This window comes from Puma concolor, chromosome A2 (assembly GCF_028749965.1).
Source record: "Puma concolor isolate L17-30 chromosome A2, mPumCon1.1.hap2, whole genome shotgun sequence".
Taxonomy (NCBI): Eukaryota; Metazoa; Chordata; class Mammalia; order Carnivora; family Felidae; genus Puma; species Puma concolor.
In genome coordinates, this window is record NC_141668.1 from 35,017,064 (window position 1) to 35,031,764 (window position 14,701).

Sequence of the window (14,701 nt, forward strand, 5' to 3'; positions counted from 1 at the left end):
AAACGTTTGGTCTCACAGGCCTTTGCTAGCGTGAGAGATGGCGATGAGGTGCAAAGATGTCACTGAACGAACTAAATATAGGCTTGGCAAGGCCCAGCCATTTCTTTGTAGACGAGGCCTGCTACATGTCGTGCCTCCTCCCCCTTTGTTTGCCCTCTGCCTTTTGCACTGCTCTGAGGAATCTTTCTCCTCGGGGTAGGGCTGATGAAGTGTTCCTAAATTCCCTGAGGATACACGAAACTTCTTTTGGAGTTACATGAACTCTTTCCTGGAGGGAGCAAGCTGGTCGTGGTGACCAGGCACAGGGTCGGGAGCCTCAAGATCCCCTGTTAGAGCATGTTTTCTTCTCAGTTCTTAAACTAATTTGCTATGCATTCGAGTGGCAGTGCTTAGCTAAGTGTGGTTTTCAGTTTGCTTCTTTGTACAAATGAATTGGACAGTGTAGTTTACAGATTAAACAATGGGAATGTGCATTTTTAATGACATGAAAATAGTAATGGGATAGAATCATTTGGGAGAGGGAGTGAAAAGTACTATATTTAAACCAAAAAGGAATTATCCAGCTGACTTTAAACTTCCTTACTTGTCAGAGACTGGCTGACTTAAATCACATTGGTCTATGTCACACGGTAGGATCCTGATTTCATGACTCTTCTCATGATTGATTCTCCACATTCCTAAGCACAAAACCTAAACCCCATTCTGCAGGAGGAGAGTTACCCCAGCAGAGGGAGAACATGAATCCTCACTTTGCCTCTGACTCACTGAATGACCATGGAAAATTCTGATTACAAAACATGGAAAAGCAGTTTTTCCCTTGAGAAAACATCTCCTTGACAGTATATACCACCCATCCACACATATTGTATGTTTAACACAGCCTCTTTGGGAAGTAAAGAAAGCCGAGACCTCCACAACTGTGAGGGAAAGGGGCGCCAGCTGCAGACAGCTGGGGTAACCAACTTGGCTATGGGCCAAGCCTTTGACATAGGTGTCTGCATTGGTTTAATATGAGTGCAACTGCTGTAACAGATAAACCCTGAAATCTCAGTAGTTCAGTTTGTACTCATGTAAGAACCCATTAGTGCTGGAGAGTAAGGTGGGGTGGAGGATGGCATTTTCCTCTACATAGTCTTTGGAGGACCTAAGAGAAGAGATGTTCTGCCATTTCAACACATGTTTTTCATAGATGCCTTCAATCTAGACATCCAGCCAACAGATGGAGGGACATGTGGGAGGGTTTTATGGCTCAGGCAGAGCACATAATTTCTGCCCCAAATCCAGTGCCAGATCTGAGTCACATGGCCATTCAAGAAGGGCTGGGAAATGTAGTTTAGCTGTATGCCCAGAAAAAAAGGTAAAAACAAGTTTTGTGCATAATTAACCAGTCTCAGTCATAGTGGCCAAAGTCTGTTTCCCAACATGGCTGGTATTGATGCCAGGAACTGGGTGGGTTTGAAGTCAGATAATAAGTTGTACCTGCTTCTAAGAGAGCCTGTTTAGTTTGAAGAGGCCAGTGGCAGGGACATGGAGAATTGGGTTTAGTCCCCTTGAGGGGAGAAGAGAAGGATTGGAAGAACCAAGCAGGGTTGCAGAGTAGAATATCACAGCCAAATGATCTGGGCCAAAACAGGCTTCAGTCCTGGGAGAAGTCAGAATTATCTCCAGGAAATCCAAGGTGGAAACTTAGAGATAATTCCTTGGTTAATACAACAAAGTAGGAGAAGTTATAGTCTGAGCTCTGGGTGGGTGTTCAGGGTCTGAGACAAATCTATTGGACATGATATGGAAAGTCAAATTCCAGATCATACCACCTGATTGAGAAGAGTCTCTAGAACGCTGCCAGATTCAGTGAAATGGAACCATGGAAGTGAAAGTCTGGTGTTTCTTCAGCTGGTTGTGGTTGAGAAATACAGTTACATAAACCCTTTCTCTTTTTCCTTGGATCTAGTAGATGTTTTGGTTGAGTCTTCAAGGTCTATTTCGCTACAGCTTTAAATTCATTTTGGTTATTTCATTCATTTTCCTGGGCAGACAATGGCCAGGTTTCTTGGCAAGGCCAAGAACCCCCTTGTGAATCTGCAGTTGTAAAATTGATGAGAAAGTATGGAATTAATACCCTTCAGTAGTGCCCTCTGGACTCACTCATACCTATGAGTAATACCTTTCTCAGGTGGAGCATTTCCCAGCACAGGATATGGAGATGCCTGGGATCTGTCCATTTCAGCTCATTGAATCCAAGTGGCCATGGAATTTTAGCAAATCGCCCTCCCACTCATGGTGCTGGGGGCCCAGAGAGAACTTTTACAACTAGGGCACCAGGCCTAGGGTGAAAGTGAAAGGGAAGGGCTGAGTCTGAGGACTGCAGTTGCCTACCACAAACCCTTCAGGTGGCTGGGGACACTGAGGCCAGAAGAGTGGGCTACTTCAGAAACCATGCAGGGGTTCATGCCCAGAATTTCAGACTGCATTCTCATTTTTGGTGGGACAGATTTGCAGCAGGCAAAGTTGAAGTATGTGCCTAATGGTTCAGAGCCAGGGAAACTAGCATAAGTGGCTTAAAATCTTCTAAAATTAGGACTTTCCTCTGCAGGCTTTGTTCTCATCAAAAAAGTGGTAGAAATTTTAGGATTACCATAAAGGTCTTACTTAGCCTTTATTTGCTACCAACTATGAGTGCCAAAACAATACTTGACTTTACTTATATCCTTTCCACCCTCAGTTACAACAGGTTGGTCTGCTCACTGTCCCCAATTGAGTGTAGTAGACAAGGATGGAGAGGATCCCTTGGACTTTTCACTATCTGCATCTCAGGGTCCAAGTGCTTTTTTGGAAGGTAGAGCAGGGAAACTTCTTTGCCTTACTCTGCCCAGCAGCAGGGCAGGCTAGAAGTACCGGGGAATTAACACTAGCACCTCTACCCTAAGCCGTGGCATCAGGCTGTAATCAACCTCGGAACTGGATATAAATGCCTTTTCTCTCCCCCCTGGCGCGGGATAATTCCAAGGCATGTGTTGTGCAGTGTTGATCCAAGTTTTCTGTACACACAAGCTATGCATAGTAGCTGACTTTTATAGCTGTCTTTCCTTCCCTGTATCACTTTCCTAGCTTCCAGTTGATGTCTCCTGCTCTTTTCAAATAAATGGTTTGTATGTGAATCCTTGTCTTAGGGTCTGCTTTTGGGAAAATGCAAAGACTCTACTTTTCCAGAAAATAGCCTGGGCCTCATGCCGGGGTTATTCTGATACTTTCAAAGTAAAGTTTCCCCATGCAGATATTTTGGGATCATGATAGAGTTTACTCCCAACCTCCTCCCTTAGCTAATCTTGATTGACACATGGTGATTCCCATTAGAATTTTCTTTTACTTTTTTGAGATCCAAAGAAAATTTATCTCCACATAAATTATGGTAGTGGCCTAAAACTTTTTGTGGTATTATCCTCAGTAAGAAATGGGCTCTATATTGCAATTCACTACACACACACTCATAAAAGTGAAACAAGTCTCATTAAATTCATCCTATTACCTTTGCCATCTGTGATCTACTTTAATATTTCTATCCTACCCTATCCTCACCTATCCCATCCCATACCATCCTATTTTATTCTATTCTCATTAAAAAATGAAAGCTATTACCCACTAAATCAATTTTGCAATTCTATAATAGGTCAGCATTTACAGTTTGAGAAACATTAGTTGAAGGAGGCATACTATTCAAAACAGAGACTGAGAAGATAGGATTCTTAAAGGAAGAAAAGTTCAAGAAGGGGATTTACACACTATTATTCATTGTCTCTCAAGATAGCTATGTAACCACCTTTGTTATAAGAACCCACAATTAATTAACATCCTCTGTTCCTAGAAGAAAGAAAAAATTAATAAATTTTAGGTACCAGGCTGTTTGACACCAGGTGGAAATTTTTTTCAGATATCCTATCCCCAGTTCAGGGAAAAGATACACTGTGTTTCAAATGAGACAAATAGATACTTGGGAGGAAATATCTTTTGGACATTGGGAGGAAATTGGGAGGCTCCTGAAGGTTTGGAACAACACTACTGGGTTTGCACTTATTTTTAAGAATGGCTCTAGTGTGTTAACTGGCTGGAAGAGCTAGCAGCAGGGCATGTACAAGCTGCATGCTCACAATGATCTCATATATTGTGGTTATCTCAGGCCAGCTCTGTGGGCTTACCAGAGGCTTATATTTATGGGGGTCCTAGAAGAAAGACAATGAAGGGAAACACCAAACTCCAAGGTTAAGCCCATGACTAGAAGAAGAAAGAGTTCAAACCTCTCAACGATTCAGGGGGAGAACTCTGAAGGGAAAACAATACTGTTATATTCTCTGTAAATTATAATTCTCTAGCACAAACAGAAGGATATGTGTGTATGTGGTGTGTGTGTGTGTGTGTGTGTGTGTATTTTACGTTAGCAGTGGATAGTTAATTTTCAAAATACTGGGCTAAGAAATTCACACTCTGTGAATATAAAGCTAGTACTTGAAAGAATATAACCAGCAATACAATTATAACTTTATCTCCAGTGAGTGCAAGAAAGTTTGCTAGTTAGCGCAAGGGGTGCTACAATAATTCTTCTTTAGTGAGGTGAGTGATGATCAAGTTATGTGGATTAGCTGGAAATATTGTACAGGCACCACCTATTGCCCTTGTATGAACAATAAGGAATAAGAGTCTAGAGAGAGCCCAGCTGTCTACCCCCTTCACAGGGGTTTTCTTGGACCCCCTAGGTCTCCAGGCTTTTCTTAACATCGAGGATCCAGTAGCCTGACTTCTGACTGCAAGTTCAGATGATACTCAACACAAGAGTTGAGTAACTCTTTTAGATCTGATGTTGCTTGGGAATTTGTTGTACTTATTGTCTCAGGTTATCTAGTTGTTTTGGGGCCTGCTTATAATAGATATTTGAACACATGGCTTATTTGGTTTGAAATATGCTTTCAACGAAAAATATCCCTCGGTAATGAGATTGTGGGGAAGAATAATTACAATTTTCATTCATGGGGCGCCTGGGTGGCTCAGTCGGTTAAGCAGCCGACTTCGGCTCAGGTCATGATCTCGCGGTCCGTGAGTTCGAGCCCCGCATTGGGCTCTGTGCTGACAGCTCGGAGCCTGGAGCCTGTTTCAGATTCTGTGTCTCCCTCTCTCTGCCCCTCCCCCGTTCATGCTCTGTCTCTCTCTGTCTCAAAAATAAATAAACGTTAAAAAATTAAAAAAAATTATAATTTTCATTCATTTATAGTTACTTGAAATGACTGATATCTGCCAGAATAATCTAAAACTCATGAGCAACCAAATTAGCTTAAGTCAGTTCCCTAGGTACACTCATTTGATTTAAGAAAATTGTTTGAGGGTTGGAGAAAAACACTGGTTTTTGAATACAGCCTAGTAAGTGTTAATTAGATTTGTCTTCAACTCAGTCCTCACAGTTATATGGAGATGGGGCTGTGACAAAGGATGAATCCAAAAGCCACCTCATTATGGCCCCTATAAAAAATGTGGACTGGAAGTCAGCCCTGCTTTCAGGCACAGCCATAAAGTGGGTAGCAGTATGATTTTTCTTCAAAACACAGGACGTGAGTAATATTACATTTGTTTCCTTTCTCTAAATAAATTTAATATGCTCCAATCCCCCCATTTAGCCTGACTGGTGGAAAGGCCAAGCTCTGTCATAATGGGGTGCTTCTTGGTAGCATGCGAATGCCCAAAGGATGTCTTGTATTTGGTCCCCAAAGATCACAGTTGTCAGTATTCAGAGAAATACTATTCCTGAAGGATGGGGACTCTCTTGGGGCACTGGGGTCATTGCCAAGTCTAGGAGACCAGCAGGGTCCAGCCTCCTTAGGAACCCTAGGTAGCCATTCCTAAGTGTAATCAAAGTGGAAATTAAAGTGGAAGAAAGCGATTTTGACTCTTTTTGGGGGGGGGGGGGCAATGTCTTTACTTTGCAAGACAATGTATATTCAATTATTTGATAATAACACAAGCATCATAGCTATAACAATCATTATTTAAAAGTATTATTTAATTCAAAATAAGTAACATTTTAATAATATTCTGCATTTGCTTAGCATTATATATTTTCATGTGTGTGATCTCATATGCTGTTGACCACATCCCAGGAAGGAGACACAGCAGAAAGGATTTCCCCATTTTGCAACTAAGAAAACTCAAGTGCTTTTCATGGTACTTGAGCTCCAAAGTCAGTCAGCTGGCAGACAGGTAGATTGCTTTTCTACTTAAGCACTCTGTCCTAAGCTGTAAGACTAGAAGTAAAAATATGGTTTATAGATGACCTATTCATTGCTCAATAATAGTCCATTTTATGTGTATGCCACATATTCTTTATCCATTCATCTATAGATGGATACTTGGGTTGCTTCCATATTTTGGCTATTGTAAATAATGCTACAATAAATATAGAGGTGCATATATCTTTTTGAATTAGTGTTTTCATATTCTTTGGGTAAATACCCAGTAGTGGAATTACTAGATCATATGATAATTGTATTTTTATTTTTTAAGGAACTTCCATACTGTTTCCCACAGTGGCTGAATCAACACAACAATGCACAAGAGTTCCTTTTTCTCTACATCCTTGCTAACACTTGTTGTTTCTTGTGTTTTTGATTTTAGCCATTCTGACAGCTATGAAGTGATATCTCAGTGTGGTTTTGATTTGCATTTTCCTGATGATGAACAATATTTAATGTCTCTTTATGTGTCTGTTGGCTATCTGCATGTCTTCTTTGGTGAAATGTCTCTTCAAGTCTTCTGCCCATTTTTTAATTGGGTTATTTGGTTTTTTGGCATTAACTTGTATAAGTTCTTTATATATTTTGGATATTAACCCTTTATTAGATATATCAGTTGCAAATATCTTTTCCCATTCAGTAGGCTGTCTTTTTGTTTTGTTGCTTCCTTTGCTGTTCAAAGGGGTTTTTAAATTTTTATTTATTTATTTATTTTAAACTTTATTTATTTTGAAAGAGAGAGAGAGAGAGAGCATGTGAGTATGTATACACACACAAGAGTGTGGGAGGGGCAGAGAGAGGGAGAGAATACCAAGCAGGCTCCAAACTGTCAGAGTAGAGCCCAACGCAGGGTTTTAACCCACAAACCGTGAGATCATGACCTGAGCTGAAAACAAGAGTCAGACACTTAACTGACTGAGCCATCCAGGCACCCCCAAAAGCTTTTTATTTTGATGTAATCACAATAGTTTATTTTTACTTTTGCTTCCCTTGCCTCAGGAGACATATCCAGAAAAATGTTGCTATGGCCAATGTCAGAGAAATCAGAAATCGCTGGCTGTGCTCTCTTTTAGGATTTTTATGATTTTAGTTTCACATTTAGGTCTTTAATCCATTTTGAGTTTATTTTTGTGTATGGTGTGAGAAAGTTGTCCAGCTTCATTCTTTTTTCATGTAGCTGTCCAGTTTTCTCAACATCATTTGCTGAAGAGACTGTCTTTTTCCCATTGTATAGTCTTACCTCCTTTGTCAAAGATTAATTGACTATATAATTATGGGTTTATTTCTGTGCTCTCCATTCTGTTCTGTTGATCTATGTGTCTGTTTTTGTGCCCGTACCATACTGTTTTGATTTCCATAGCTTTGTAATATATCTTGAAATCATGGATTCTGGTACCTCCAGCTTTGTTATTCTTTTTTCAAGATTGATTTTGGATATTTGAGATCTTTTGTGGTTCCATACAGATGTCACAATTATTTGTTCTACATCTATGAAAAATGCTGTTCGTATTTTGATAAGGATTACATTAAATCTGCAGATTGCTTTGGGTAGTATGGGCAAACCAGCCACTTTGAAATACATCTTTTGAATTAGCTACAAAAAGCTTTCCTCATAATATCCATCCAATGACTAAATTCTCTCTTCCTTTAGACCACATATTTAACCTTATCTGAGCCAAGAACATGGGTAGGTTTTGAATGCTCCCAGAATTGTGAAGATGAGAGCTTTTGGAGGGATGTAGGCTTATGAAGCTTTCATTAGGTATGTGCAGTAATTCATTCATTCAAAAACATTTGAATAGCAGCTACTCTGTGCCAGGCACCATCCTAGACTCCAGTGCTACTCTGTCCAATACAGTAGCCATGAACCAGTAGTGATTTCAATTGAAAATTAAATACAATTAAATTTCTTTGATCCTAGTCACACTAGCCACATTTCAAAATAGCCACATATGACTGACTGGTGGCTACTGTTGGACAATGTAAATACAGATTCCTAAAGAAATAAAGTTCCTTTAAGAGCTTTCCATTTATTATAATGGAAATAAGAGATTTTTCTATAATCACAGAAAGTTCTACTGAATAGCACTGCTCCATATTTACGAAGATGTAAAGGGATCAGACTTGGATCCTCTATTTAAAGAACTTACAATTATTATAGTAGAACTTGGGATATATCACAGTAAATTCTATAGCAAAATTATCAGTTCAGTTTAGCAGATAAACTGTGTGGACAAAATGATGGCCAAAAATTGGTCTCTGCCCCACAGTATCTTACAGTTCAATGAAGATATGAATAAAAATACCTCAAGTCCTTGAGGACCAGAACAGCTCTCTCTGCCTGGGAAAGTTATGAGAAGAAAACACAATTGTGCCCATATCTTCTGTGTTCTCTATCCATGTACATGAATAACACAGAAAATAATAACTGCCTTATATAATAAAGTTGTCATAATTTTGCATTAACAGTCTCAAAGCACTGAGTTCCCTTTGCTCTATTTTACAAATGAGCCTGGACCATAGGGTGGGAACCATGACAACTCCCAAATTTGCTCGGCAACATTATTCATAATGCAGGCCGTCAGACCTCCTGCCAATGACACTTCTCTTTGCCCTCTGCTGCTTATAGCAGAGAGAGCCTTCTTCCTGTCCTTTCCCCAACACCATGGGTCAGGTGCAGTAGATATTTGTATTTAATAATAGTCTCACAGTTCTAAGTGGTCAGCAGCGATCTTTTATTGAAACTTCTAGCAACAGCTGTTTTGTCTCTCTTTTCTCTTTATTATGTCTCATTTAAATTGCATAAATAATGAAATAGTTATGTCATTTACAGTAAGATAACTCCTCATTTAATTTGTGGGCAGTGGCTGAATATTAACTGTATTTTCCAAGACTCGTATGAAAGAGGCATCTATTCCTTGGCTGAATTCTGGAGGGGATGAAGGGGAGTTCTTCACCACCATCTAGGACTGGCGCCAAGGATTTAACCCTCAGGTTCTTTTCTCACTGGCATTAATGTTACTTTATAGAGAGGAAGTTGCCCTGGAGTGAAAGCACATTGCTGTGAAGACAGAAGTCTATTTCAAGCTAGTTTATTCCCTTACTTTAGTGGCCTTGGGTAGTTACTTCTTTTTATCTGTGCCTGAGTTTCTGCCTCTACAATTGATACTGATACAACATTTGTTGCACTTGCTGTTTCTTTTGAAATCTTTGCAATCTTAGTTGCTAAAGAGAGAACTGGCAGCCTAAACTCTCAGAAAATCTGGATTTATTTCTTGCTCCACCAATCGCTCATTAAGTGACCCTAGGTAAGTCATTTGTCTCTGGTGTTTTATTCTTTACATATGTAAAATGGGATTATGAGTACACTTCTCTTCCTATTTAATGGGAATGCAGGAGGACAGAGATGTCCAGAAGACTAAAGTTTTATGGAGATTTTGATTTTAATAGACATGTTTGCTAGTTTGCCTGTCACATTTGTCTTGCTAATTAGCTTCTCCTTCCTTCCACAACTTACTGAATGGGCAGCCTTTAAAACCAAGCTATGACTGACTGGACCAGATAAGACAATAAATGTAAGAGGAGCCAATACATAATCCAGTCTGAGCCAATCAGATGCCCCTCTTGAGTCGGTTAATGTAGAGACACAGAAATGGAAGTCAGATGATGATGGATCTTTGAAGTAAAAGGGCAGGTAGATTTGGGCATTGTGACTCAGTTCATATTGATGAGCACAGAAGAGATACGTTCAATGAAGATAGGCAAAAGAATGACTTGGTTGTGTTAAGAAAAGCACACAAGTGACCCTCAGGCACTAGAAAGAATGAGATAGGGTGATGGAGTGAGGGGTTGTCTGAAACTTTCTAATTTCCATGAGGTCTGGCCCTGTTTTAGGCATTTTCACATTTTTCAGTCTAATGAGGTAGGAGGCAATATGGCTGCCAGCTTGACTAAGAGAGCTTAGTCAGTTATATGACTTCTCCATGCTCACAGCTGGTTCTGAGATTGATTGAGGATTTGGTTACAGGTTTCTGCTTCTAAGTTCAAGGTTTTTTTTGTGTTACAGAATGGCTTATTATTTGCATTCGTTATTGTTTAAGGTTTAAATAAGAGGATCTAAAGAAATTTTTCTAGTCCAATGTAGATACTGAAGACTGATATTTTATTTGTAAATTGCCTGGGCAATATTTGACATCATCCTGGATGATATGTGTTCTAATGCCAAAAACCTCACTGCTAAATTTATTTTCTCCTCAGGAGTATAAATGGCACAGCTACTTTTTTCCTACTCATCCCACTCAAATCATTACTCATTTCTATTAGAACCAGAGTGTGAGAGTTTGCAAGGCAATCATATATTTTAATTGGTATGTACTCATGGTTTTGATAGATACTTTCTGACTTTGGTCATCTCCTTGGTTTGAGCCTGCATCTTCAAAAAATATTATAGAACATATTTAGTGATAATTACAAAAGCAAGTATCAACATTTAAGATCTAAGTTGGTATAAAATATGTATTATTTCATCAACAAATCAATCAATGGTTTTCAAATTTTCTTGGTGATGCAACTCATTTAATCAAACAAAATATTATGCTGAAATGTAATATGAAAAGAAATTATAATGGAGCTTGGTCTGTCTTAAGGAAGTGGTGGATGTAATTCTTCTCATCTTTACCCCTAACCTCTGTCATCTTAGGGAACCTAGTCAACACTTCTAGATTCTGTAGAGCACAGTTTTAAAAGCATCATATTAAACCATGAAATTTATTATCAATAATTTTTATTCTACATAAAGCTATTTTCTCAGCAGAAAAATGGCAAAGTATTAATTCCATCTTGGAGTTGCCTTCAATGATGCTTTTACTGAGCTTCCTTGACAAAGACCTTCACCCCACCCATCCTTGTCTTATCTTTCTATTCTGTGCTATACCAAATAGTTATTCTATAAATGCCCCTTAAAGGAACAAAGTGAACCATATGTAAACAGAACCTTGGGCTGCATGGCTTTTAACCATTTAGTGTTCTTTTTTTCTCCTTAATAACACATACTGCTATTGTAATACTGTCAAATGGTGGTCTGCTTTTGCGATGTCTCCCAAGAACAGAGTGAATTTCTCCATAAAGAAGAGCTTTGGAACTAATAGTCATGAGTGTTAAATTCACTGGGTAACCTTGAGTGAGTTATTTAACTCCTCTGAGCTTCTATATTCTGATCTCAAAGATAGAGCAATTGTATCCTTTTAACACATAATAATAACACATAAGCCATATGGTTATTGTAGGACTACTAGTTGTGAAATGCTTAGCGCACTGCTTGGCATATGTTATGTATTCAGTATATGGAAGTTATTTTATTTTGAGGGCAATATTAGAAACAATGAAGCAAATAAGAAAATCATTGTGAAAATGTAAATTCAATGTCAAGCCAAATTACATCCATCAATGTGAACATTGTGCTATGCATTTCAGATTGCTTACTTGTGTTATGCAGTTGACAGAGCTTTCTGTTCAGAGTTGGAAGGTAACTAAATCTCACCTTTTCCAAGAGGTTATGCAATGTGATGAAGGATTTAAGAAATATCCTCCCAAAAAGGACTTTGACTAATGCCTGGAATAGTTATTATCTCATTAATAGTTGGCATAATATTAATAAAAATGAAGAAGAGTTGGTTTCACTCCAAAAAGGGTTTGCCCATTCATTGAATGACTCAGGCTGGTGGCTCTTACCTTTTTTTTTTTTTTTTTTTTTTTTTTGGCTTCCTTCTTCCTATTGCAAACACTCTATACTTTATGCTAGTTTGAGTATGTTTTTCAGTTGTTCATTTAAAGTACTAGGTTGATATACAGTAAATGATTCAACTTTCTATAGCATCAAATCCCTCATTCCACTTGATTTTATTTGTTTTCCCCATGTCTCACTCTTCCCACTCCTCTCTCATCACAATTAAAAAAAAATCCTTCCTTATAACTTTCTAGCTCTGTGGAATTTAATGTGACTCATCACATAGTGGAATTGGTGAAGTCAACAGCTGCTGGAAAGTCATCTTTTTCCTTAGTAACTGTATCAACATGTGTTTGCTATTATTCAATTAAGAAAAATACGTGTATCAAATATCTATGAGTAGTTTTTGCTAAAATTTTCATTGGTGAAACTCATATCTTGACATATCAAAATATATAAACGGATACAGTAGAGAAAGTTTTGATGAGGGAACAAAATCATGGAAAAATAAAGTGGAAGAAGAGCAAATGGCCAGTATGTTGTTGGTAATGCTGTAATTTATATCAGAATGTGTTAGATAACTTTCCTCATGACACTATTTGTGGTAAAACAGAAACTTGGCACCTCATGCTTTCATAGTCTTCAGGATGGTCTGACTATCCATCCGTCCTTTATGCATCTGACAAATATCAATTGGGGAATTTCAATTATGGTGAAATCTGTGCTTCATGGAGTTTACCTAAAGAGGATAAAAACTAAAAAATTGTGAACAGATAAATAAAATAATTACTCAATGTGATGTGTGCTTTGAGGGAAATAGGCAAGAAGTCAAGATAGAGATTAAGAAGGGAGAACTTGCTTCAGGTAGGAAAGACATGGAAGACTTCTTTCTTAAGGGCCATTAAGGCTGAGACCCAAAGGATAAGAAAGAGGCAGTAAAGTAGAGGAAGGTGTGAGAGCATTTGGTCAGAGGGAACAGTTATGCAAGGTCCTGTGAGCTGATAGGGCTTAACATGTTCTTGGAACTGAATGATCAGTGTATCTGGAGCACAGATAGTGAAGAGGTGGTGGTATGAAGTAACGTGAGGGAAATAGGTAGGGGGTGGGTCATGAAAGACTTTGGTAAAGGCCTTGATAAAGGGATTAAATTTTATACTAAATGCAGTAAAATGTCACTGGAGGGCTTTAACCTGTGTATACATATGTATATATGTGTGTGACTGTGTTGCTGTATAGCAAAATGGCCAAATGAGTTAGATTGGGAACAAGAGTGGAAACAGAAAGACTAGCTAAGGTAGGCCAGGATTTAAATGATGGTTGCTCACACTGAGGTAGTGACAGTGGAGATGAGGCAAGAGTTCCAAAGCAAGATACATAGTCAAGAAAGAACTGACAAAATTCTACAACTCAATGATGTAAGTGAAACTATCCTAAGAAAAAATTGCTAAATGATGTGGGAGGTCATTTCACAGAAGTGGAAAGCCACATGACCAATAAACATATGAAGAGATGCTCAACTTCACTGGTTATCAGAGAGTTATAAATCAAGACTAAAATAAGATACTATTTTATACCCATTTGATTAGCAACATTTAAGAAGTGTCCCAGTTCCAAATGCTGGTTCACATGTGAATTGCTATCTAATAATAATGATTGTAATTATCTAGATGTGGGGATGTGTCATAGGTCAGGATCAAGCAATTTAGTCTTAGTGATGATAACCCCTAGAGGAACTTATATCCATAAGCTCCGTCAGGGGAAATGTACAAGAATGTTTATAACAGCACCATTAGTATCCCAAGGGCCCATAAAAAGGCAACGGAAAAAAATAGTGGAATGTTCACACACTGAACTAATACATAGCAGTGAAAATGAGTGAACTAGAATTATATTCAATAATATGGGTGATTCTTAAAATAAAGTTAAATGAAAAAAATTAAGTGTCAGAATATTCCATTCCACAATGATACTTTAAAAAAAAGAAAAAAACCATAAAAATAGCTAAAACTAAGTAATTTCTGCTTGGGAGATTGTTTATATATAAAAGTTTTTTTAAGTCAGGGAAATGATAAATATAAAATTTAGGAGAATGATTACTTCATATGTGTGAAAGGGGTCAGGTGAATGGGCAAGAGAAGAATCAAATGATTGGTTGTAAGTTTTTTTGGTTTTTGTTTGCTTTTTACTGTACTTGTCCTTTGATTAAGTGATGATTTCATGAGTACTAATTAATGACAACTAAATAACAAAATAAATAAAATAAAATAATGAGAGCCACATAAGACCAGTGATGATGCTGACCTGTGACTATGCCTATGCTTACATCTGAGCACCTGAAGTAAAAAATTATTGTAAAAACCTATTTGGCTTAAAAATACAGTTATAGCGAGGATAATTTCATAGTGTTTGCTATCTGTAGATAATTCTTTTGAGAAATTTGGCTGTAAAAGAAAGAGAAAATTGTTGATGATTGGAGGAGGATCTGATTTCAAGGGAGGTGGTTTAGTTTAGTTTTGTTTTGTTTTCATGAGAAAGATATACATGATATTTGTAGGCTGATGCAAACAATCCAGAATACAGAGAGAGACTGATGGAAAAGACATGGAGCTGACAATCAAAGAGCAAAGGTCTTGGGAAAATAAGAAGGAATGAAACTCAGGACACATGTCAAGGAAATGACTTTTTGTCAGAGCAGGGAATCTTC